This window comes from Canis aureus, chromosome 11 (genome assembly GCF_053574225.1).
Source record: "Canis aureus isolate CA01 chromosome 11, VMU_Caureus_v.1.0, whole genome shotgun sequence".
Taxonomy (NCBI): Eukaryota; Metazoa; Chordata; class Mammalia; order Carnivora; family Canidae; genus Canis; species Canis aureus.
In genome coordinates, this window is record NC_135621.1 from 40,476,896 (window position 1) to 40,504,673 (window position 27,778).

Consider the following 27,778-nt stretch of genomic DNA (forward strand, 5'->3'; position numbering starts at 1 on the left):
AAACTGTAAGAAAAATAGTCTAGAATCCAGTTGGTGTTCATAATAAATAGTTATTATATGAATGGATACATCTAATGATTTTCCCACTGGACATTTATCTAACCACAAAAGTAACTTTAATAAGTTAATCAGGATTTTGGCCATGGATGTCATGAGCTTATAAAAATTAATTATTTGAAATGAGTATGGATATTTTTTTTTTTTAATTTTATTTATTTATTTATTTACGATACTCACACAGAGAGAGAGAGAGGCAGAGACATAGGCAGAGGGAGAAGCAGGCTCCATGCACTGGGAGCCCGACGTGGGACTCGATCCCGGGTCTCCAGGATCGCGCCCTGGGCCAAAGGCAGGCGCCAAACTGCTGCGCCACCCAGGGATCCCCGAGTATGGATATTTTTTAAAGTATCTTTTCATGGTTAAGAATGATTCTCTACCTAATTGTACATAGGAATCAACCATTTGCCTAACAGTACTGGACACCTGCCCAGCACTTGTGCAGAATACACTGCTGGGAGTAAGCATGTTACTTCCCTGCCTTACCACTCTCCGAAAGAGAAACTTTCAGAAAATAGGAATGATAAAGTGTGTTACTATCATTAAGTGTCAGATGCTGATACTGATGAATTCTGATGATCAGATTGGAGGATTTGCACTAATTTCTTGCTTATTGCCATGAAATACGTGACTGCGTTTATAAAAAGACTAAGTCTTAAAAGGTTCCACTTCAATGAGTATTAAAAAAATTGATTTGCGACGGGTAAGAGCTTTCCTGTGTAATGGAAATCTCCTAGGACTGGATGTCTAATACCCCAATAGTGTTCATCCTACATGAGGTCAGCGAGAGAGACATGGGAGTGCCCCATCAATGCAGGAGAGGCTGTAAAGCTGGGAAGAGACATGTCCAGGATGCAGAGTCAGGATAACTCTGAGCATGGCGAGAGAAAGAAAGAAGGGTGTAGAATCAGGCTGCACAATACGACCTCCAAACTCTCAATTCCAAACCAGGGCCTAGATCTGGAAATCACAATTAACAACACTCTAAAATAAATGAGATGTGTCATTTCCTCCAAATGAAACCATAAAGGATAATAAGGTGAAGACACCCAGCCACTTAATCCTACCCTTATGAAATACCTCATATTATTTCTGTGCTGTTCTGCTTACCACACATCAAAAAGGAACATCAGTGAAGAAGCTTCCAAAAAAAGAAAAAAAGGTGGATAGAGGGGAAAAAAACCCCACACTTATAGGAAGTTTAATAGTAATTTTAGAGCAAATGAAAGACAATTTTAATTTCTTTTTTTATTTTAATTTCTATTACACTAATAAACTTACAGATATCATATCAAGAGATTTATAGTCCAAAGTTACAGATCTGAGATAGTTTAAAATGATTTGTGAATAACACAAGCCACATAAGCGTTTGAAGGACAGCTGATGAACTGGGTACTGTCTCTGCTGGAGATGAAATCATACCTTCTCATAAAGCACTCACCACCACCCAGCCAGATAGAACACCAGACCAACCAGACTGCAAACTGCAACTCTTATATTTAAATCAAACGTCCCAAACGATTTGTTAGGGCTGAGAAACATTTCCGTCCTATGGACACACGTTTTTATCCAGCATCTGTTATCACAGGACCCCTGGATGCGGTATTAGCGGGTACAGTTTTAACACTCATGAGCAGACTTCTCATACAGACAAGCCCAACATTCCCCAGAATCCTTTTATCTGTTTGCGTATCTTCACATAGACTTATCTTCCCAACAGCAAAGTCGGAATGAACCTTTACTAGACTATAAGTAGCCTGAAGGCAGTTCTTGTGTATCTCATCCTTGCAAAGCAGCACATAAGAAGGCTCGGCTCCAGGCCACCCGCTGGGCCACAGAGCCGGGTCACAGGGGCATTTTACAAGTCCAGGACATCCACCAATCTGCTTCCTACCTAGTCAATGTCACCACGTGCTGATGCAGGGACGGCAATCTCATTTTTGAACCAGAGCCTTTGAAAACTCAAGTCTGATGTGGCTCAAGCAATCAGGGCCACACTTACTGCTGTTTTACTAATGTAAAACCTACCCAGCAAATCGAGCATTTGAGGCAAAAGCACCAACTTCTCCCACCGGTTTTGAGCAGGAGCCTGCAGACTCACCTTTGGCACTCAGTTATAAGAGATGATGGGCAAAATGCAGAACTCTTCAAAAGGTGACGATCTCAGCTGGTCACACTCCTGAAGTTACACAGCTGCAAGAATTCTCCAAATTCTCGAATCCAACCCAAATCTCAGCAGAGAATGATGATCTGGGAAATCACTTGTATACAAGGGAACATAGGAAATCTGAAAGCGAACAGGAAAAAAAAAACAAAACAAGTCATGTATTAGGGCCGCTTGCTTGCTTTTAAGTAACTGCACGATTAGTTATTTGTCTGAAACCAGTATCTTTAATACATCCCAGAAGAAAATTGCTTTGTACCTACTGACCTCTACCCAAACAAAGCTTCTCCTCTACCCTGGGGTCCCTGTTACTAGCTCTGGGGCAGGCAGGTACCTCTGCGGGGAGAAGAGATAGGGAAGGTGGGGACAGGTGGTCATCAACAAGGCACCTGTGTTCCCAAGATTCTTCTAACCCTCCCCCCACAACAACTCCTCCCCACATCCCTGCCAAAAACAAAAGAAAGGGGTGCGAAGTAGAAAGGAAGCAAGTCTGAGAGCCTAATTAAGGGAGCCGGGTTGCAGAGAGCAGGATATTTACATTTAGAGACTCATTCCTCTTTTGGAGGTTTCTTATGCTATTTACTGAGAGGCCCCCTACTGGACCCATAGCATCCTTCTAAGAAATCAGAGAAACATATTCCAAAACTACAAAGAAGTTGAGACAAGAGAAGCCTGACAGATGAAGCCAGAAGCCTCTCCCTCCTGCTTGCCAAGAGTTTGCTGCTGCCTTAGGTTCTCTGTATTTGGGTGACTATTTCCTGTCCTTGCCCAGCATTGCTGAGGGGACCCTGAAGCTCCGTGGGCCTCCAAGAGTTCACTGACATTTTTAATTACATTTCAAACCCAGAGGGGATCTGTCCTTACAGTTCACTCAGAGAAGATCTATTAATTCATCCCTGGCATGATTATGACCCAAAACGTTAAATACCCCATAGAAAAATCAAATTCTATTTTAGTCAAATAGAAAAAGATAATTCAAGTAGGACTTTCATAAAAATGTTATACAGCAAGTTCATAAATTTTGATTAAAAAATTAATTCCTCTTTGTGCATTCCTAGCATTATTTTAAAGGCTGCATCACTTTTTTATTTTTTTCCAAAGATTTATCTATTTGACAGAGAGAGAGAGAGAGAAAGGGGGACAGGGGCAAAGGGAGAGAAAGTCTCAAGCAGACTCCACGCTGAGTGTGGAACCCAATGAGGGGCTCGATCTCCCAAGCCTGAGATCCAGACCCAAGCCAAAACCAAGAGTCAGATGTTTAATGGACTGAGCCACCCAGGAGATCCAAAGGCTGCATGACTTTTAAAAAATACACGACCTAATGCAGGGGAAAGGTTATACCCAAACACAACAGGAAGACTAGACTGGGGCAAGACAGTAAATGTGTACTAGGATAATTACAGCCCTCTCTCTGCTAAATGTTTACAATAAAATGACAGGGTTTCCAGAAATAGAAGTTTTGGTGTCTGGACTCAGTTCCTGACCATATATTCTTATTTCATTTTATGCACCTACTGAAGAAAGCCACCAACTAATAAACACAGCCATGCCCACAAATACCACTTCCATATTAGTATTTTCAGGAGTATAAGCTGGACTTTTAAAATTTTAATTGAAAAGTGAATTTTCCTGGAGTCGGATCCCCCTAGAGCACTGTTTGGGGGTGTCCATGCAGCTACCGGAGCTACCTGCATATGGGCCTTCCCTCTGGACCCACCGTGTTCTCTCACCAGTGAGATTTTTAAATTCTCACAATAACCTTCTACGAGTGTTACTAACACCCACTTTTTTCATGAGTTAACTTTCTCAGGGAGGTGAAGGGTTTTCCTTAACAGGCTTTACTTAGGAACACAGGCTTCCCAAATTCTAGACCAACCACAGCAATGGTAAGCTTGATGCCACAGCAACTTATTTACTAGCCCAGAGCTAAAGGACAATGGGCGGATCTGGAAGCCCAGTCCTTTGATACTGAGAGTAGTGGGCAAGGTGGAAAAGCCGGATGAAACAGAGCAGAATTTGAACTGATAGAGGAGCTCCAATCAAAGGGAGACGATTTTATGTTCATTTAAACATGCCCGTGGCTGTCTAGGATTTAAGCACAACAATGAGGTGTTTGCTTGGAGAAAAGCATTTTGTGGACAAACTCTCAATGGACTAAGCATACACCTCAAGTGGAAATAAACAGAAGGATCAAAATTTGTCTAGCCTGGGGTTAAACATAGCCTGCCTACTGCCCATGTTTAATGTAGTGGAGTTATAGGCATACTCAAAACCTCTGTTAAGGACAAACATTTCAAATCAGATCTTAAGTACAAAGATCTAAACTCCAGCACCTGGGTGGCTCAGGTCATGATCCTGGCGTCTTGGGATTGAGTCCTGCATGGGGCTCCCCCGCTCTGAGGGGTCTGCTTTTCCCTCTGCCCCTCCCCCCACTTGTTTTCTCTCTCTCTCTCAAAAAAAAAAAAGTAAAAATAATTAAAAAACAAAGAAGATCTAAACTCACCAGGAAAGCAGACACTCTTGTGCAAAAACCACCTCAGACCGCAAACACTACTAGGTACAAGGTCAGCTGGAGCGCAGAAGGCTCTCACCCAAGAATTCACTCAAGGATGGTCTACGCTGTGCACTTCGGCAGATGCAAGGGTACGAAACGGGTCTATGTTTGTTTTTGAAAATATTTATCCACTAGCTCCCTATGCTTCCACCTTTAGAAATAAGAGGAGAGGTAGGACTAGAAAGGAATTAACACTATTACCAAATAGATCTCCTTCCCTGCATTACTGTAGACCTCTAATAACCACAAAATTTTATCATTGCGAAATCCACGGGATTATCTGAATTCTCTGTAACACTGACATTTTCTTCAACTATGTCTTGAAACACTCAAGCCACAACTGGGGGCTCCTCCCCATCTTTTAGGGGTGGCTGGCTGCAGCATTTGCTTTAGCTGTGAGGGCATGCTCTGGGCTCGAGGGCCTCCATGGCACCCTGCAAATCTGGGAGCGCTACAGGTCCTGGGGCCAGGGCCTAAGCACTAAGATGCCCCAAGTGGCTATCTCAGTTGAACTTGAAACTTCCAGTGCCTGCTGCAGCACCAGATGCATCCTCTGGGAGGTCCCAGGCAGCTTCCTGGGCACCTTAGTCTGCAAGGAGACCCCGTGGTGATGTGATTACGTCTGTCACTGATGCGTTTCACTCCAGAGGAGTCATTAAGGGGTAATAAGGGTGTGTGCCGGTTCTGCTGATGGCCCATCAGCTAGTGCCAGACACTATAGCTCTACCCACTTTATGTTGGGTGATGTTCCCGGATAACTCAAATCTCCCAAAGGCTCAGTGCCTTGGGTGCTCAGGTCATACTGCCTCTCCTTCTCCTGGATTCACAGAGTAGAGTAACAGGCAGGGAGAAGAGCTGATGGTGGTCCCAGTGAGACACTGCACTTTGCTCCACCCTCACAGCAACTCTGAGATAAATCTTACCATTCAGCTCAGAAACTAAACCACCAGATGCCCCATAGCCAGAATCTGAACTTACCCCAGTCTGGTTTCAAAGCCCAGCCTTCATTTTTCTTCTTAAAAAAAAGATGGCCACTAGCAGGTCAAACCTTGAGACTCAGGCAAATATTGTCTGTGGTTGCCACCTGTCTGGAGTACCTGCTACCCTGGGAAGCCGGCTTCAGCCCCTCAAGTAGGGGAGGGACAGCATAATGCTGCAGCAAGGAAACAAGCCATGAAGGCATAAGACACTTTATTTTTAAAGGAACGGTTTCTCTTAGATGTTAAAGCAGCAAAAACAGAATTACTGGAAAACATCATCTGACTGGGTTGGGTACTGACACAACCTGAAGACGCACAGGCCACATCAGGCATGCACTATAACCTAATCTTACATATGCCAAGCACACCGAGAGAACCCCCCTCCAACCCCTAATCCATAGGTAGTGTCTTTTTTTCTTTTATTTCAAAAGTAAAAAACGGGGGCCCTTGGGTGGCTCAGTGGTTGAGCATCTGCCTTTGGCTCAGGTTGTGACCCCAGAGTCCTAGTATTGAGTCCTGCATCGGGTTCCCTACATGGAGCCTCTTTCTCCCTCTGCCTATGTCTCTTTGCCTCTCTCTTTCTGCCTCTCTCATGAATGAATAAATAAATTCTTTAAAGAAAACAAAACACCCACATGACCATCCTAGGCCTCTAGGCTCACAAATGCCCCAGTGTCATCTCTTCCTTTCTTTCCCTCCTCGTTGTCCCCACAAGACCCCCTTCAGAGCACGTAGCCCCACCACGGCCTCTGTGGATATCCAGGGCAGAATGAACACGCAGGGCCACTGCCTGACCAGAACAACATGGGGCTGGGCTGCCTTGTTGACTTCTGGCAGAACTAGCTAGATTTCATTCCTCCTGAACTACTTGGTGGAACACTTTATTCCGGTGGGAAAGTGCTAGTTTCAGACGCTGAACAAAGCTACACACAGGTCTCCTTGAATGGCCCGGCTAAAGTTCAAGCCTGGTTTCTTCCCATGTGGCCTGACACCACGTGCTGTGGTTCCCAGTCAGGGCCCAGAGAGCACCGAAGGCTGTAAGCTAGTTTCCAAATTTCAGAAAGTCCCACGAAATGAGGATTTTTTACTCAAGATGAAACAGTCCTGAGCAGGACAAATACCAAGTTCCTCTGCAGTGGGCTAGATTTCTACCAGTTCTAAATGGTAATGCTAAAAAATAAATAAATAAACAAATAAATAAATAAATAAATAAATAAATAAATAAATAGTAATGCTGATTCTCAGTTAATTATATCTATTACCTAAAGGTTGGTTAATGAAAATAGAAAAAAATAAAAAAGGACTGAATTATAAATCTCTGAACAGCCTCCAAGAGACATCACATGTGGCTAAGGCAGGTGTTTGGGGAAGAGAGTAAATGGTGAGATTTTCAGCTCTGAGGTTCCTATGTTCTAAAATAACAGAGATTTCTGCCTTCCGGGACTGAGGAAAAGAACAAAACTATAGGCATTGAGGTCAACCACATATAGAGAGACCAGAAAAAATGGTATGAGGCCACGGATCAGGAGAACGGGGTTCCAGGCCCAGTTCAGCGAGCCAAACGCCCTGTGTGACTCTGTGCCTGTTTCCTCCTCCATGACAAGGGTTCCTCCGCCCCAATTCTGCAGCTTTGACATGCAAATGGCTTTAAGAATTATCAAAAATTGATGATGCGGTACCAAAAAAATTATTAAAGCTTATCTAAAACACCATGACAAAAAAGTCCTAATGTAAATTTTAATATGAATTTAAATTTTACAGTCCGCTGCCGAAAAATTCTGATAGATAGGAATGTGATTAGTAATGCCATTTCTGATGGTTTGTAAAGACTTTTGTTTATAAAGTTGATGGTAGCCTCTTCAATACAACAATACTCCACTCTCCAAAAGGTCTGATAAGATGTTACTCTTAAGATCTTCCCACTAGTCCAAATCAGTTTTCGAAATCAGCAGAAGCCTGGCTACACATCTCAATGCCATAATGAGACAATCTAATTACATATATGAGTATAGCTCGGAAATACGGTGACTCCAGGTCCAGATCACTGCAATAAAGTGAATATTGCAAAAAAGAAAGTCATGAATCTTTTGGCTTTCCAGTGCATTTAAAGGTATGTTTACACTAGAATGCAGTCTATCAAGTGTGCAATAACATTAGGTCTCAAAAAACAAGGTACATGTCTTAATTAAAAAATACTTTATTGGTTAAAAATGCTAACCATCTTCTGAGCTCTCAGTGAGTCATGATCACTGATCCCAGATCACCATAACAAATGTGATCATAACGCAAGAGTTGGAAATACTGCAAGTCTCACCAAAATGTGACACAAAGACACGAAGTGAGCAAATGCCGTTGGATAATTGGCACCAATAGGGTTGCCGCACACCTTTCAATTTGTATGAAACCCAGTATGAGTCAAGCACAACAAAATGAGGTATGGGTGTAACAGGTTTAGAAGGCTCGCTAGCATCCTTCATGACATGGGGTTTAGCTGTTGTTCAGATAGTTACAATGCCAATAAAATGCATACTGACAAAAGTAAATGCTAAGATGCACTACTGAATAAAACTTGCGTAAACCCCTCTTTTGTTTAAAAAGAAGGAAAGAAGGAAGGAAGGAAGGAACGAACGAACGAACGGCAGGCAGATACACACATAGGTTCCAAAATCTCATTGAGATAATTCAAGTACGCTCAGTGATTCAAAAGATTTAACTATGAATATGTGTAAGAATTACTTTGATTATTTTGCTGAAGTTCATATCCCTTACCTTTTGGGAATAAAGGATTGGAAGAATGAGGGAAAAGCCAAGGGCAACAGATAGGGTAGGGGTGAGCAAATCCTCTTTCTCTCTCCCAACCCCCCGCCTCTTCACTCTCGCGCTCACTGGCATGTGTGTACACACACTAACATTTCACTTTTTTTTTTTGTTTTTTTGGTAGAATCTTAAAAAGGAGGCAAGGCCAAGCACAGGCTGTTGGTGGAGTAGAAACAGGGATGAAAAGTATGATTTTACTATTAACTTTATTCTTTTCTGTAACATGTTTACAACTGTGTCTTACTTTCTTGATTCTCTTCACTGCCTGGTCTTCTGAGAAGCATAGTCTGGTCACCCTAGGGCAAAGGCTCTTTCCCTCCCTCTCATCCATGCCCCACCAGGCACTAAACCAGTCCTCACCATCCTTCTTGGTGCTGCCATTCAGATCCCCATTGCTATAATGGCTGCTCACCCTCTTGATCTGCAAAGCTCTCTCCCACCTTCACCTCATCTTTGGGAACTCCCAGTAAACTCTTGGCTCCCTCCCATCCTGACCCCAGCACTCAGCGAGCGGGTGAGATCCTACCCTCTTTCAAGAGATTCCAGGCACCTCCTCTGGGAAGAGTTTCTAGATGCCTCCAGGGTCAGTTAAACACTCTCCCTCTGGGTTTGAATTTTATCCAACTCCCCCAATTCATATGTTAAAGTCCTAAACCCCAGTACCTCAGAATGTAACAGAATTTAGAGATGGGATCTTCAATGAGGTCATTAGGTTAAATGCCAACTGGTGCTAATCCAATATAACTGGTGTCCTTATAAGAAGAGGAAGAAACACGAGGGATGTGCAAGCACAGGGAGACGGCCATGTTAGAAGGCAGCAAGATGGCAGCCATCGACAAGACAAAAAGAGAAGCCTCAGGAGAAACCAAATGGGCCAGCACCTCCATCTTGGACTTCCAGCTTTCAGAACTGTGAGAAAATAAATTTCTGTTGTTTTATTCCCCAGTCTGTGGTGTTTTGTTATGGAAGCCTCAGCAAACCAATTTACCATCTCCTTCACCAGACTGTCAACCCATGAATTCTCACCACATACAACAGGAACCTGAAAAATATGCCCTAAATGAATGCAGGAATGAACGAATGGAAGGAACCAGCCAGTAACCAGTCCACCAGAAAATCCACAGACCATCTCCTTGCCTCCTTCCTTCCGGGCACAAAAGAACAGATTCTCCAGTTTTCATACTTTCTTTAAAATCCAGTTTAAATACTGCTACCTCTGGGAACACACTCCCGATTCTCCTACAAAGAGACACAGAACACACGTCTACACAGAACATGCTTCCTTTCCTCCTCAGTGCAAAGTCTTATTGCAGCATTCACCACACTGTACCATCATCATTATACTTTGTATTTTAACATAGATATTTAACCATTGACAAAAATAACCAGGATATGTCTCCCCAGGTACCTTAACATTCAACCTTGGCCGGTCCCAACTCTAAGTGATTTTAAAGCAAATCCCATAGAAAAATTATTTTCTCTGCACATACTTCAGTGTGTATCACCAACAGATAAGTACAACTCCATTATTACACCTAAAATAATCATTAATTCCTTAATATAAACCTCTTATTTAGTGTTCTAATTCTCCCAAGTTTCTTGTAAGTGTCATTTTATAGCTGATTTATTTGACTCAGGATCCAAATAATGTCCATAAATTACAATGTCTTGTATGTCTTTTAAGTCACTTTTAATCTATTTTATTTGAAGAATGATTTGTTGAAGAAATTGGGGCATTTGTCCTGTAGAATAAGTATCCAGCATTCTGGACGTTGTAAATTTCATCTCCCTGATGCTGTTTTACATGTTCCTCCACCCCGGCATTTCCAGTGAATGGGCAGTTAGCACAAGGGACTCATCTGATGGGAGAAGACTTTCTCAAGGGCAGAGATTCAGCGCTGACCCCATACTTGGTACCAGATAGCAACCCAATGAATCAATGATTCAGTAAATAACAAAACAAATTGGTACTAATGTATCAGTGCAGTTCTCCGCTTTTATCCTTTCTGCTGGTCCCATTTTTACACATGATCCTCCCTGGGATCAAGGGTATGACGCTTCCCCTCCATTTCTGGCCCCTGCAGAAAGAAAAGGTGCCACTCCACTTCTTCAACTGAGAATAGGTATCTAATATTTGAGACTAAAAGTTAAAAAAAAAAAAAAGTCTAAGCATTGAATGAGATGTTCTGCTGGGTTTTAAGAAATTGGTTTAAAAAGAAAAATCATCTGTGGAGCAGATGGGTCCTGAACAGTGGCTCAAGGTGTCATGGTTTCACTGATGGACATTCTTACACAACCCCAGAAAGGCATTCATGCCACCAAACTACCCTATTGAAAATACTGCCCCTGTATTTCTCCAAAACAAGAGTCCTTTTTTTTCCCTACAAGGAACATTTCAATTGTTTTATATAAAAATCTAAGCCCAGAATCAAATTAGAAACCGTCAAGTTCAACACCTCGGCATTGTTTTAGCACCACACATTAATTTTAGGAGAACAACAAGTCCTCCAAGCCTGCAGCTGATATGCGTGGGCATCACGAGACAAAAACATCCAGAGAGAGCTGTTCAGGTGAGGGCCTGGGTTCTAATTAACTCAGGATTAAATTGCTTGCATCCCGAGTGAATGAGCTACATGTACGGAGGCCGACTTCAGTATTTCAGGGATTTGAAGTGTTTATGCAAGACCCTATCTTTGTTCAAGGTCACATCATCGGGCTTTTAAGAAATCCAAACAGGACTGTCAATATGAGGGTGAGGGGCATGGTTTTTACTGCTACCTGATGAAGGTAATGACTTAAAAAAGACTGGGAACTGTCCATGACCTTTGGCATCTGAGAAGTCCCTGGAAGCACAGAGAACAATTAAGTTCTGGAGAAAGATTTTGTGGGAAGGTTGTTTGTTTGTTTTAATTTTGTAAATTACTGGTAACTGAGAAGCCTCCCACAGAATGAATTTGCTACTAAGAAACTGCAGGGAAAAACATTTCACTGCATATTATCCTATTTTACTTCTGATGAATACTAAATAAACTTGTTTTCCCCACTTTTAAGTAGAGGTGATGTTCATATAGATATTATAGTATCCCTTAAATGTAGTCCATAGAATTTCATAAAATATGGAATGAAAAGGAAACTAAGTTAAGTTTTCCCAACAACAAAAAAGGTCTGGGCGCCTAGGTGTCTCAGTAGGTTGTGTCTGCCTTGGACTCAGGTCATGATCCCGGGTTCCTGGAGTCAAGCCCACAACAGGCTCCTTGCTCAGCTGGGAACCTACTTCTCCCTCAGCCTCTCCCTCTGCTCGTGCTCTCTCTCTCTCTCTCTCTCTCTCAAAAATAATAAATATTTTTAAAGGGCTAATAGTTAATAAAGTTTAACCTGTAGAGAACAAATTTATGATTATTCCAAATTAATAGAAATTTTAATACTACTGTATTCTGAAAGTATACTTAGCTACTTTTAAATATTCCTACAACAGTGAGAGTATGTTTCACCCACATTTTCCCCAAATGCCAGATGCTTTCACAATTCTGTGACTTATGTATACTATTTCTTCCCCCATATTGAGGTAACTTTATCGCTCCAGCTTCCCAAAGTCATTGTCCAGCTAAATCAGCTCATTTTTCAGAAATGAACTCAAACAGTTCCCTTTTGGGGGACATTCTATAAGAATGGAAGACATTCCTATAGAAACCATTCTTATATAATCATAAACTCCCCTATTTAAAGGCTATCTAGACCGGAAGAGCCTCCAGGAAGGGACCTCCACATGCTGAGGTCCATATGGCTTGGCCACATGGCAGGCGCTCAGTAAAATGATAATATCAGACATTTATCATCCAATAAACTTTCACTTCTTTAATTATATTTGTAAGATCTGTTGCAATTGTCTAATACCCTACAGCATTCAGTGCCATCTGGCCCAGAATCCTCTCCTCCCAAATTGCAAACCAAGCGACCCTGAATCCCTTATACAACTGTCCATGAGCCAGAGTATAACGGTCAACACAGAGCTTTAAATACAGAAAATGACATAACTATGCCAAAACCAAATGATGGTTCTACTTATAAACCATATTTGATTGTATTGCTCTAAATTATTTTTTTCCTGAGATTCTCATTTGTTAAATAAATTACCAATGAACCAATGAGAGGGTATGAATCAAAGAGTACTTTGAAATTCTAGAGCTCAAAAAATATATATATATGACTTCCTATAGCAGCTGCCCAATTAATGCCATCCATAAAGCCATTCAAATACTGTGTGTGGGCTGAAATCCAATTAAGTCATTTCTGTCTGAATATCCCCAAAGAGCCTCCTGGTGAGCTGGAAGTGGAAATAATCACAAATGCCAGATTAGCTGTGTAAGCACTTCCAAGGCTGAAACCAGACGAGAGCGTGAAAATCTACATGCCCAGCCTTTCAACTGGGCACAAAGAAAAAAAAAAAAAAACATTTCAATGACCACCTGGCAGAAAGTCAAGCCCATTTCCTTGGTTTGCCAGGTCTTCTCAGATAATCCGCACCCAGTGGGAGTATAAAAAAAAAAAAAAAAAAAGCTTGATCCCTTCATTTACACACATTATGAAATGACAACCTTCCACTCCACAATGCAATTTTGTGTACAGAGGAAAGAGAGTCAGGAAGAGATTTCAAACTTTCTCTGAATTCACCATTTTATTCAACCAACCCCTTATGGAGTATGTCTTGAAATTAATAAACTCTGAAATTCACAACTGCCTCTATGCTGTGATTTGTCCCATTAAAACATGCAAGCAAAGCCAAACCTTTTGAGTGGCTGAGGAACAAAACAGACTCAGCTCATGAGTTCAAGTTCTCCTTCACCTTACAATCTATTACTTTTAAAACTCTGCAGAGTACACAGTATCTTCAGCTTATGCACAATAGCTCAAATCTTGAGCGTTCTAGCCATGCTCCAGAAATACAAAGGGTCCTGGCTTGCCAATTCATTCCAAACAGATCCCACCTGAGACCTACTGAATTAGAGTATCTACAGTTTATGAAAGCTTCTAGGCGTTTAAAACGCCAGCTCCAGGTAAAAACCACTACCATAGAGAAAAGAACAGAAAGTATAAAAGGCCAGTTCAAGAAGCCCTATTCTCTTAATCTCTTAATCCTAAATATTTGAATAAAGGGTTATCTGAAAGAAAATTAATCCAGGTAATGAAGTTTGCCATGCCTCTGTGCATGATGTAAAGGATGCAAGGACTTTGTTTTAAACTAGATGCCAATTCCCACTCTACGTCTTACTAACTATAGGATGCTGAGGCTGCTACTTCACCCCAAGCCTCGGTTTCCTTGGAGGCAGTACCAGTCACCTCGCTAGGAGAATCAAAGTCACACTTACTCAATGAAAATGTGTTGCACATCTGCTATGTGCAAACACTGTACATAAATAAGGCACAGCACAGATGCTGTCCTTCCTAAGGAACTGGGTCTGGTCATGGACCAAAGTCAAATAAGAGATGACACAGCAGTGCTTCTTTATTTCATTTGCAACAAGAAAACTCACCTATTAAAAAAAAAAAAAAATCGCCTGAACTGTGCTAGGCACCTTCTAAAACAGATGTCTGCTATTCAAAATATTTGCTTTAAAATAAAATTCTAAGGAGACAAGCAAATTGAGTATATGTGTGTGTATGTATGTATGTATATAACATACATATAATAGCTTTAGGTAAAAAATAATTTTTGGTGGAAGAGAAAGTAAGTCTCATCTCACTACGGTGTCTCTTAGGAGTCTCTTCTCCAAGCAAAACCTTCCTCACTGGAACAATGCTGAGGTGCTCTGAAACCTACCATCCCAACACCATCCTCACTTCTAGACAGACTTCATGTTAATTCATCCAACAAGTATATTTTGAACCCCTACCAGTACTGTGCCAGGTCCTAGACACACAACATACAAGGCAGATTATGCTTTGCCCCATGAGGCACATACAAGAGACAACTGGGAGAGCCAAAATGTGGATTCTGGATGCTACCAATCATTATCAATCACCTCTGTAAGAGGCACGCAAACTGAGATGAGGAAGTCACGTGGGAAAGGGAAGTGCTGGGCTACCTTGCAGAGTAACCATGCCTGACCCTGCCAGGCTTCTCGGGCAGCATCACACCCACACCGTAGCCCCAGCAGGTATATTCTGAGTGGCATCTGCTACCTCACTAATCCTCTTGTTCCACCTCAGCATGCCAGTTTTCAGTTCCAGCTCTGCAAGTGTTCTAGATTCTAATTCAGTCATGGACGATCTCAATCACTCCATCCGATTACCATCTGAAAATTTGAAACACAAGCTTACAACCATGCTCTGGCACAGATCATGGCCAAGGACATACACATCTGAGACCTGAACTCAGGGAAGGTCAAGCTAGCAGTCCACACGTTCTGCGGGTATGGCCCTCCAAAGAGCTACTTCCTGACCCCGGGGAAGATCAAGCTGGCAGTCCACATACTCTGTGGGTACAGCCCTCCAAAGAGCTACTTCCCCTGACCCCAGGGAAGATCAAGCTGGCAGTCCACACGTTCTGTGGGTATGGCCCTCCAAAGAGCTACTTCCCTTAACCCCGGGGAAGGTCAAGCTGGCAGTCCACACACTCTGTGGGTATGGCCCTCCAAAGAGCTACTTCCCCTGACCCCAGGGAAGGTCAAGCCGGCAGTCCACACGTTCTGTGGGTATGGCCCTCCAAAGAGCTACTTCCCCTGACCCCAGGGAAGGTCAAGCTGGCAGTTCACACATTCTGTGGGATGGACCCCCAAAGATCACTAATCTGCATAATAGTCCAATAGGAAAGGAGAAAGGCCTGCTACCCGATTTGGTCAAGGAGCTTCGGCTTTGGAATGAAATATAAGCTCCACTCCTTCTTGGCTCTTTCGGCCAGATGGCTTACTGTGTCTAAAGCTTAAGTTTTCTCATCTATAGAGGATAGAGAGATAGGATTACCTTACAGATGTTTTGTACATACTAAACAGCATAACAAGCACCCAGCAACACTCCAGGTACGTAGTAGGCACTCAGAGAAAACACCACTTTGTTCCCCTTACGAGACACTGAAATGCCCCTCCTCATAGCGGGGGAGCGAACTGGGGACCATCCTGCCCCTAACCCCCAACCTCTGAATTGGGCCAGCCAGAGAACACCACGAACAATCCTAGCAGCTGGTATCAGAGGAGATAAGCTGAGCCAACTGGGAGATGAGAGGATGACGGATGGAGTTGAGAAATGTCCTTTCTCTCCTTTGGTCCTGGCACTTCCTACCGTTCCTCTGTGCCATGAGCCACTCCCCTCCACGCCACTGAGTGTGACAAAGTACCTCTGTCTCATGTGCCCTGTCCCTCAGGTTGTCTCCTCTTCTTTCTGCTGATGTTGTGCACCCTTTCTTTCTTGTGGAAACAGACTCTGAATGTAAAAACCACACGACTGTCCCCCAGCCATGTCCGATGTGCGCAAGATGCTACAGGAAGTCAAGGCACTGGTCAGCGGATCGGATTTGGGGGAACAGAGCAGGTGACCACAGACCAATCCTCAAGAAGACAATGTCCTAGAAAGGCTCCTCTACAGTGACCAGGGTCCGAGGGGAGGGCCCCAGGGGAGAAGGTATGTTAACACTAAAGACGTAAGTGGGTCTGACTTTATCCAGACACCCTGCTGACATCCAGCCACACAGCATCAGGGAGAAGAGATGCCGACAGGCTCCCCGTTGCCAGCTTTCATCTCCATTCTGTAATCTGTTTAAAGGTCCCTTTCCTGATTCTGCTTTTTTTGTTTCCATTTAGAAAATTAGAACATTTGCAATCTGTAGCCTCCTGGTCGTTCTCTCCTTCAAGGCCACGCCAAGAATATCCACAGGGATTCTGCTGTCCACCTGTGAGCGCGCATACTTCATTGGAACCTCAGTGTAGGAACGCAACACGGCCCAGTACTCTCCTCCCAGATGAACTTATCTCTTTGAGAGCTTTAATTCCTTCTCAGCGATATTTGTTGTGTACTCTCTGTTTTGAGGATAATTCTTTTTGCCAAAAAACAGCAACCAATACATACATGAAAGTTGATGCATCCCGTTCCTGCTACTGGTCATATATGACACCAGGCACCACGCCTCCACTCTGGGTCCCTCTCTCAGGCAGACCAAGGGCAGAAAGGGCATCCTCTTGCTCTAGACCTTCGAATGTTAAGGCTCACTTGACCTCACCTGGGGTTCGGCCTGCCATGTGCTACTCACAAATGTACATGCCACTCTCTCATTTACTCCAGAATCATATCCTATCTTCCCACAGCTTGCAAATCCAGGAACTGCATGCCTCGGAGTTTCCCCACTAACAAGGAACGGAAACAGACCAGTGCAACAGTAATCCTTTACCCGGTGTTTACTGGGTGTCACACACTAGGCTGAGCACTTGTCCTACATTATCACATTCACTGCTGACACCAGGATGCTCCATTGACCCCCTGTGCAGCAGAGGAGTTAGGGGATGCACTGAGGATCTCTGAGTGCACAGGTGCTGAGACAATTTGGAGTCCGCTAACCTGAGAGACCTTGCCCTTGACCTTGTGCATGCTGCCCCTGGAGCTGGAAACCAAGGACAGCCTGACTCAATAGTGCACCTGAGCAGAAACCTACACTGAATCCCCTTCCAAAGGAGCGTGTGCTAAGGGAGGAACTGGTTATGATCTCTGTCAAACACTGGTGGAAAGAGAGGCTTAACTATGTCCTAGGAGCACCGTGGTTCTAAATGATACAGATTTCCCAAAGACCAGAAGCTAAACTTATCCAGGAAAGCTCTTCAAGGAACTCCTATGCTTTCCCTCTCTCTCTTTAAAAAAAAAAAGTCATTAACTATTTTCAATCACAATTCTCCCCGTTCATCCTTAACCTGTCTCCCACATCCAAGAACACAGCTGGTGAGACTACAGAAGGGCCTGCCAGGTAAGGATCATCAATATGCCTTCTTGCAATGGATTATTATTTTACCCACTTCTGGACACAATAGAAGGTACCATCTGCCTTCTACCCAAGGCCAAAACAACTCGGTGATCTTTGGGCCTCTGCTGTCTCATTTACTAATATGCAAGCACAGTAATTAGCTTTTTAGAGACTTTCACAGAATGCTATTTTGTTTTGTTTATTTAAGATAAGAGAAAGTTTTCAAAAAACTCATCTCTTCCAGTTTGGCATGGCATATATTGCAACTAGCAAACAGGAACATAGAAATAGACCCAACTGCTTCTGGGAATTTAGTAGATCATAAAGGGTGCTAGCTCTAGTCACTGCAGGAAAGACAAGCCTTCTCAATAAACAGTGATGGGATACTTTGGTAGTCATCTGGAAGAAGATGGAGCCACACTTCACATCCTACAACAGGCTGAATTCCAAATGCATCTAAGGTTTACCATGAAAAAATAAAAGTATACAAGGACATATGGAAGAAATTCTTTATAACCTTGAAGAAAAAACTTTTTTAAATCTACAACTAGAAATCCAGAAACCACAAAATATGTTTGAATTCATCTACATAAAAATAAAAACTTTTTTTTTTTAACATGGCAAAATACACCCCAGGCAAATTCAAAAGACAAATAAAAAGAAAAGAGATTTTTGCTTTTCGTGACACAGACCAATACCTACTCTTCCTGATTTGGGGAGATCTCTTTAAAACTGCTTAGAAGACCAGCAAATCAAGAAAAAGGCAAGGAAACTGGGTAGGAAAACATCTTGCTTTCAGATAAATGCTGGACTTCAATAAAATAAAGTCATATGAAGATACCATCTTGCTTCTATCAGACTGTCAGAGAACAGAATATATGGTAACAACTCGGTGTCAATGTGAACTTCCCATTTTGCCCACTGTCTTATGGTTATTTAAATGTTAACATTTGAGAAAGCTGAATGAAGAGTATACAGAAATTTTTTGTGCCATTTTTGTAATTTTTGGTAAGCTAAAGTGTGTTTCAAAAGAAAAGTGAAGACTTTCTTTATTTTCGTGTGATAAAATGGCACATGGGTGAGGCTACAGGGAAGCAAGTATGCTTGTGCACAGTTGACAAAAACGCAAAATTGCACAACTCTGTGAAAAGCAAGCAATTGGGTAAGATGTATCAAAAGAGCCACAGCCTAAATGTCCATCACTAGGTAAACAGTAAAATATATTACATCTGCATACAAAGTATTATTCACGAGGAATGTCTCTAAGTTCTAAATAGGAAAGAGTTCAAAAATTGATAGTTAATTCAGAAAAATATGGTAAGAACACTTCAGATTATTTTCCCCAAATGCATTTGTCTGTAAAGAAACTTAACTACCACTTGGCTGCCTAGTTAAGCTGCCTCAAGTATATCCCGGCAGTTTATTCTCATTATATTGAAATTCATGACCCATTTGAACTTAATTATCAGTAACCTTGGTGAGCTCACTACAGGCTTCTCCATTGAAATAACCCATAAAAATATGTTTTTAATCCAAGCTACAGGGATCTCTGAGGAACCTCACTATTTGTATCTCATGATATGAAGATGAAAGCATTTCACCCTTCATTTCTTCCCTCTAAAATCAGTCTCCAAACTCTAAGGTAACTTTCTATTAAATTGAGATATAATTCACACACCATAAAAATTCACCAATTAAAATGTACTATTTAATGGTTTTACTTATTTTTAAAAGTAATAATGAAATTTATATTATAAGATGGAAATGGGGGGGGGACAGAGGGAAACTAATGAGTTGAGTACCTATTATTTAGATACTTTCAAAACGTTGTGGACATACAAGAAACCATAAACCTTGCCTCTGGTGAGCTGGTGAGGCCATCTGGCGCCTGGGATAGGAGGTGGGCTTCCCTCCATGTTAGATTTCAGCTGCCTTTTGCTTGTTTGGGATTTGTTTGTTTTCCTATGTATTACTCTTTCAAATAAAAACTTCTTTCAACAAAATGATAGCAGATAGAAAACAAATCTTACAACAAGCTAACCTTAACGCCTACTCCTTTCACAGAATACTAAATCCTATAGATACTTATGTTCAACAACACATCTTCTGGAGCTGGGAAATAATTTAATATTCACCCTGAAATAGATGGATCACACCCGTAAATTAACGAAAATGTAGTTATAATTTTGTTCTCTTCGGAAATGAACTGAATCAGATTAATGCAGCTAGTCATCCTCCAGTCAGACCTTCCTTAGGATGATTAAACTCTTTAAAAATCTGCAGTTAGTGCCAGTAGCTTTAAAAAAGTTATGAAACCATAAATTAATGAGTCTACACCAAAGTGCTCAGAGTTCTCAGTGCCAAATTTATGAACTGGTTTTGTTTTCTAGAAGCATCCTGCTTCCACGGAGAGGCAGAGGCTGATTGGCATCCACAATATAAGGTGCTTTGTTTTAACTGGGGTTACAAAACCCCAGCTGCTGGCTGCAGCTCCCTCATTCTAACTATGGGAGAATCATAATGCATTTCATCTTGGTTGGGAGTTGCTGCAAACCCAAGGACTTACTGACTGTGACTATGTACCCCTCTCCCAAGGGCCTGGCAGGAACCCTAACAAGACCCACGCTAAACTCCCTCCCCACCGACCCCGAAGTCCTTAAATCCTCAAGCCCCTGTCCTGTGCGTGGTTTCCTGCAGTGTGCACAGGACTATTTAAAGACTTCCTTCCACTTGCCCACGCAGACTGGTAGCTTGCTGCTCAAGCACGCCAACTTTTCTTCCTTCGAAGATGCAAACCATCTTTTGCCCTTTACATCGAACAACACGGACTTATATGCTGGTGGTACCTTCATTCATGCTCTAGAACTGTGAGTGCAACACTCAACACTCAGAATAGCACAAAATCTTTTTTTATTTCTGTGCAGGGGGAAAAAAATTGACCCAAGCTTCAGAACCCTATCAATATTTAAGGGCTGCCCCCTAAAAACTAGTAGGAAGGCTGAAATAGGGGTATTTTGTAAGGTTCTGAATTTAGCAAAGGAAAAAGGCTTATAAATCAATGTCAGCTTTTCTCCTGTGGGGGCCAAAGATGCAGACAGAGAAGGGTTAGTGGTATAGGATGGGAGTCAAAGGCCTAAAAAGGATAATAAGCGTTTTTATTTTCGGGCCACAAAGTTAAAACCAAAAAGGAGTTTGATGACTCAATTTATTTCTGAAAGACCACCCTCCTAACAATCCAAACACTCTTTCACACCTGCCAGGAGCATCGAAATCCACGTTCACAAAGAAGTGTTAAAGCTCACAGGTAAAATGTTAATAAAATTTATCCTAGAAAACCAACTCCTAAGAGGGCTGCCAAACCTGTGAACTGTCATTGTTAATGTCTTATTTATTCTAGTGATATATATTTGCTTTCCCGGAATCGAATTTGTATCATATTTACTTGTGTCAAGGAGTAATACTGATGTGTTCCCCCCCCCACACACACACACACACAAATCATTTAATTTATGGGATACAAAAGTGGGGAAGTGTTAAGGGGAAAGAACAGTGATATTAGGAACTCCTGGAATAACACTAAACTCCTGGATACTCTTCATCGCCAAAGGCAAAAGGTGGACAAGGCTCTGAAACCATCAAGGACTGGACAATGTCCACTTTCAACATCAAAACATCAAAAGGCCCCTACACCCTGTGCTCTGACTCCAGGCCCTCTCTGGGAACAACCAAGTGCAAATTACCCCACTGTGCCTTTGAATGACAATCTTTTTTTAAGATATTATTTTTATTGAGAGAGTGACAGAGCATGAACAGGGTAAGGGACAGAGGGAGAAGAAGCAGACTTCCCGCTGAGCAGGGAGCCCAACTCAGGGCTCAATCCCAGGACCCTGAAGTCAAGACAGGAGCCAAAGGCAGGTGCTTAATTAACTGAGCCACCCAGGTGCCCCAGACAACAATCTTTCATAAATGGATAGTACGGCAAGACCAACCTAGAACCCACAGTGCCCAGTACACTGTCACCTCACCAAAATCTCAACTTCGATCACTTTCAAACACTTGGTTGGTGTTCCACATGCCTACACCTGCCATCCCCCAAAATATTTGGTTACACATATGATTTATACCAGAGAAAACTAAACTAGAGCTTTCAAGTACTAAGTTATATTTCTTTATACAAGCCTTGTCAGGTACATGTCATTAATATTCTCACGTCTTGTCTTTTTTTTTTAAGTTTGTTTGTTTATATACTTATGGGGGGGCAGAGGGACAGAATCTCAAGCAGATTCCCCACTGAGCACAGAGCCCCACACAAGGCTGGGTCTTAATTAAGACCCTGAGATTATGACCTGAGCCAAAACTAAGACTCAGATACCTAACCAACTGAATCACCCAGGAGCCTCTTGTGCCCCTCATGTCTTTTCATTTTAAATGACTTCTGGGGGCCCCTGGGTGGCTCAGCGGTTGAGTTTGTCTGTCTTTGGCTCAGGGTGTGATTCCAGGGTCCTGGGATCAAGTCCCACATCGGGCTCCTTACAGGGAGCCTGCTTCTCCCTCTGTCTCTGCCTCTCTCTCTCTCTGTGACTCTCATGAATAAATAAAATCTTTTAAAAAATAAAATTTTTAAAAACTGACTTTTGTTTTCCTAAAGTCCTAGACATATCTATTCAAGAAGAAGAGCTAGAAAGAGAAAGGGAGGATGAGTAAGGTGACACAAGCTCTCAGAAGCACTACTGAAATAGAGCATTTCTCACCAGTGGCACAGTGACATGTGGGGGCAGATCAATCTTTGTTGCAAAGTCCTCTGGAGCACCGTAGGATGGTTTAGCATCAATCCCCATCCTCCCTGGGGTGGTGACAATCAAAAATGTCTCCAGACACTGAAGACATTGCCAAATGTCCCCTGAGGGACGATATCACCGTGCTGAGAACCACTGAACTAGAATATATGTAAATTAAATAGACCAAGTGGCAGTGGTGCTGTTGTTTTTAAACAGCAAAAATAAGAAGGAATATTCATGTATTTTCTAACTATTTCAGAATGTGATTAAAATATTTAGATGGCAGTTGCTATAATTACCCCTTCCAAAATCACTGAATAAGTAGGCACATTCAGTTAAACTCAGTGTCATGATTAACTAAGTCATAGTATGCCATATAATTAGAAGACAACCTCTCAACTCTAGTTTGGGAGAAGTGGGTGATGTATGCTATTGCTTATTTAAGAAAATGAGAAATATTAAAAACAAATACACAACTGTGAATTGTATGATGAATATATGTCTGTGCTTGCATTAAAAAGCAATAGGTAATAGGGGGAAGGAAAAAGTCATCCTTTTACAAACAGCAATGAAAAGGGCTGGAGAGAAAAGAGCCTCAAGACCCAGAACGAGACTTCTCTGAGCACACTTCCTCTAGCTCTGGAACCATCTACATGGTTTACATAACTAAAAGCCAATGTTAACTTTTTTTTAAGTCCTAAATATCAAAAAGCAAATGGAAACCAATTAGCTAAATTACATATTGAGTTGGTGGCATGAACAGAAAGAAAAATTATTCCAAAAGACTTAGAAACATGGTAATTTGACTGTATTTCTTTAGTAGGATAAACTCTAAGGACAAAGACATCTTCTGCTGTTTCCACTACTCACATGGTTGGTAAAAATGTTGGTAGTTACTCTAAACATGTGTTGTCGATAAATAAGATAATCAAGTAAATAAATGCTCATGCCAATGTTCCTAGGGATGAAATTTTCAGCATAAGACAAAAGCGATACAAATATAAAACCACATAAGTTGGAGATCCCTGGGTGGCTCAGGGGTTTAGTGCCTGCCTTCAGCCCAGGGCGTGATCCTGGAGTCCCAGGATCAAATTCCACTTCAGGCTTACTGCATGGAGCCTGCTTTTCCCTCTGCCCCTCTCTCTCTCTCTCTCTCTCTCTCTGTCTCTCATGAATAAGTAAATAAAATCTTAAAAAAAAAAAAAAAACAAAGAAGTGAGATAACTAGTAATTCTAATTTTGAATTAGAAATATCTATGTGAGTTTACAGAGGATTATGTCAGAAACACACCAAATCAAACAAATGAACAGACCCACCTCTGTCCACTGAAAAGGCCCAGATCCAACCACCAGCCTGGAAGCAAAGATTCCCTAACTCCAAAACCCCCGTCCCCAAATTCCACTTCCTCCTAACAGGACCACGGTCTTTGAAATGTGGGGCCCCCGCCAGGGGAGGGCCCGGCTGGAAGGACCCGAAGCACAGCAGCCCCTTGCCTTGGGTGGCGATGTCCCGGGCTCTGGGCACGAGAGCGGAACATGGAGCAACCCCAAGCAGCCCAGGAGGCTGCGGCCGGGCCTCTGAGTGCAACAAGGATGTCAGCTGCAGTGATGAAAATACTCCAGAAATGCCTTACATCATGAGCTCCCAACGCCTCTAAAAACATACAAGCAAACCACCTCGCTGGTGCCTTCTGGAACCAGAACTATTTATTCTAAAAACTACCGAAGAAAAGGCAAGACTTTCCTGTGTCAGCGGACCTCGGGATAACAGCTGCGCGTTCTCCTCGTCTGGCTAGGAGCGGGGAAGGGATGACATGATCAGGATGGCATCATTTTGCAAGCCTGGTGAATTCTGGACGGAGGCGGTGATCACCAGGGCTGCCTGTTCTCATGCCCTCCTCCTGAAGCGCACACACCACCCACGATGTAGTCTTGCCCGAAAATCAGAGCCGAATGGGCTCCAGACCTGACCAGCAGTTTACAGGAAACGCGGGCTGAGGGGTGTGTCAGGGAGGGGCGGGTTGGCGAGCTGCAGCCCTGGAAACCCGAAAGACTGGCTTTCTCCCACAAATCAATCCCCACGGGGAGGCGGGGGTGAGGGATGGGAGGGTGGAGAAATCACACAGACTACTCAACAGCAGTAAGTTTTTAAGATAGTTGGGGAGATCTGAACACGGTGATAGGTGTGGCAATAGTACGGAATTAGTTCCTAGAGGACCTACTATGATATTTACAGATGAACCGGTATGTCGGATTTGCTTCAAAAAGAAGCCACTGGGGTGTGCAGGAGTTCAGATGGACCGACGTTGGCCATTAACGGGTAACCGTGTACTGAAGTTCTGATAACGGGTATTCATGAGGGTTCATGCTATGATTTCTACCTTTAAAATCCACATGGACTATGATTATCCTGTAAACTAAGAAGTCACAGCTTAGGGTGCCTGGGTGGCTCAGCTGGTTAAGCACCTGCCTTTGTCTCAGGTCATATGCCTCGAGTCCCAGGATCAAGCCCGGGGCCAGCTCCTGGACTCGGGGAAGTTTGCTTCTCTTTCTGCCCCAGCCCCACTCGTGCTTGCGTGCTCACTCATGCTCTTTCTCAAATAAAGTATTAAAAAGGCCAGTAAAACAACCCCAGAGCCTATCGCGAGGAGCCAATGAGGCCACCACAGGCCTCGTTCCTGTAATCTCCTTGGTCTCTCCGTGGAACATGGCAGGACTGAGTAGAGGAAGGGACACCAGCAGGTCACAGGTGAATCTGGACACACTCATAAGCCTTATTTTTTTTTTTTTTTTTAATTTGAGTGAGAAAGAGAAAGGGAACAAGAGAGAGTGCTCCTCACTGAGCAGGGAGCCCAACACAGGGCTCAATCCCAGGACTCCTGAGCCAAAGGCAGACACTTAACCAACTGAGACACCCAGACGCCCTGTAAGCCTGCTTTTTACAATCAACTGCTAAGATATTAAGGCTCTTCCTTTTTGTCTGTGAAGATACTTCAAAAAAAAAAAATAAGTTTTTGGTAATTTGAATTCCATCCCCCACAAAGAAAAAGAACAATCAATTCATTCAATTAAATTGAGAATTTATTCAGACGTGGAATATACAACAGGCAATAACACCTTTAGTGTCCCGTGAAAGCACAGCAACAGCTGCTGAGTCATCCTCACACTGATCAAACTACAGACACTCTTCCCAGCTCACAGGCTGCAGTGAGAATGCGTGGCACTGGTTTGTCTGAATTGTGAAATTATAAAAATTACGGTATTTATCAAAGCACCCACTTCGCCAGGTCACCGTAATCCGTCGTTATAAAGTGAGTCCATCAGAAATGTCCCTTACTCTGAAGAAGTTAAGCCCATCAGAGAAACTCTATAAACACATAATAAACTGCTGACATACAAGTAAAGAGTAAGGACATCCCAAGGACATTAAGCCAAGATAAAACTGCTGGGAAATGCTGGCTGGTGAGGACAGAGGGAGGAGAGAAGGTACATTCACTGAATCGGTATTTTAAGCACCCATATCTCATACAACCCCAAACAGCAGCACCCTGAAATTCACAGAGCCTCCATCTGTGCCCGTTCATTGTTCTGTGGGGCAAGGACAAAGAAATGAAGGCATAAGAGATTAAGTGAGGGAGATGAGAAATGACCAAATTCTTATCAGCGTGGCTATAATTGACATCACTTCCCCAGGGTTCTCCAGATGAAATGCTCTTACATTCTCTTACAGATCATTCTCTTACAGATCACTAGAATTTAAATCCTAGTGGGGGAAGGATTACAGATGGGCTCTAAGCCCTTCACTTAACAAATGAGAAAAGAAAGGTATAGAACAGCTGAGCCCTGGGATTTCAGGGTGTTTCTGAGGATTTTACCCGGGTTTTGAGGTGACTCAAGCACCCTTCCAGTTGTGTTACTCTAGGGCATTTCCAGAGCCCCAAAGGTTTCCTGGCTGGAGGAGACAGTACCCAAGCTATGTCATTCCAATTCTTGTCAAGTTCCAGTGACAAGAGAACTATGCTAGTGGTTTCTGTGTGTCAGCAAGAAAGGGAGCACACGTTCATTCTGGTTGATTCCTTCTGAAGTCCTGTGGGCGAGAGCTCTCCTCGTCGGCCACATGGGGCCCGGGCTGACCATCCAGACTCTTGCTCTGGTAAGAGTCAGAGAGGAGAGCACAGGGCTGAAAGTGCCTCCCATAACTTGCCTGTGCACATCGGCTGGTGGCAAGAGGCCCACTCGGACAGCAGCCTTAAAAACAGGTGGAGCCCACCAAAGACAAGCTCTACCTATTTACACTTCTTGGCAGGTGTGCTGAGAACAGAGCCAAAGACCAGGGGTTCCAGCAGACCACCCTGGTGCTGACCCCTCTGCCCGAGACTAAAATGGGCCAGAAGGTGAGAGGCGGTAAGATGTCCCATCAGATGGTGAGATGATTGGTACAGCACCTTGCACAGTTCCCAAGCCCCCAGACTTGGGACTCCATCTATAGCTCCTCTCAGGTATGTGAAGTAGCAAGAAGGGGCCAGGGCAGGTGGTCAGGACCCACTTAGTAGCACACCACCTGACCTGGTGCCCAGGCGTATAACCTCACCCATTCTATGAGCCTGGCTACCTGCCAGCCCACAGCACCGAGCAGCACAGGCCGTGGCACTGGGTACCACTCTGAGTCAGCAGTGCAAGACCTACTAAAAATAGGCGGCAAGCAGTTACACAAGCTGCAGGAAGTGAAGAAATAGAGTCTGCAACTGTAATCCGATCAACAAATTCTAAGGACACGAGCACTGTTTCTTCATGGTTTGCTTTTATGTCTAAATGTGCAGGCCTATTTATGGGCTTTGACAAAGACGTAGCTTACCATATTTTTAGCTCACAAATCAACTTTTAATTCTTCCCATTCTACAAATGGGAAATAACATTTCACGTAGCACAAGCAATAAAAATTAAGATGTTTTGAAGATAAACCACTTCTGTGCATTTGCATTTAACACATGACTGACTCTACTATGCATTAGACTGTGATTCTCTGCTCCTCCTCCAAGCCATGAGTGAAAGGCAGAAGTCGACATCCATTTGTGGAAATGTAGTTAACTGCTGTTTGTGGCCAATACTTTCTGGGCCAGGGCAGTGGTTCTCCCCATGTGCCCTGATCAGCAGCAGTAGTAGCACTTGGAAGCTTCTTAGAAATGTAAATTACTGGAGCCCACTCCAGACTGCAGAGGCAAAAACTGGGGCTTGAGGGCAGCGGTCCGTCTCAACAAGCCCCCTAGTTAATTTGGAACAAACTCAAGTTTCAGAACCACGAACCACAGGGCAAGATCCTCATAAGAGATCATAATAGGCAATAAACGTTTTACAATGCGTGTCGCAGACATGTTTTATTGCCCATATTAGAATGTTATCTAGCAAGAGAATCATTTTCATCAAAAAGACTCTGCAAAACAGTTCTTCAATTGCAAAGAACTCTCTCATTTGGATCATAAGAAACAG

General features: G+C 43.0%; 1 protein-coding gene across 4 annotated transcripts in view; it reads right to left on the reverse strand.

Annotated features, from left to right (window-relative positions):
- NCK2 (NCK adaptor protein 2) overlaps positions 1-27,778 on the reverse strand; it is a 150,785-nt gene that overhangs the window by 71,593 nt on the left and 51,414 nt on the right. For all 4 annotated transcript variants that reach the window (XM_077914891.1, XM_077914890.1, XM_077914892.1 and 1 more), the window contains exon 3: positions 2,159-2,344. The gene's annotated coding sequence lies outside the window, so the exon portion shown is untranslated. The remainder of the gene's footprint in view (positions 1-2,158; positions 2,345-27,778) is intronic.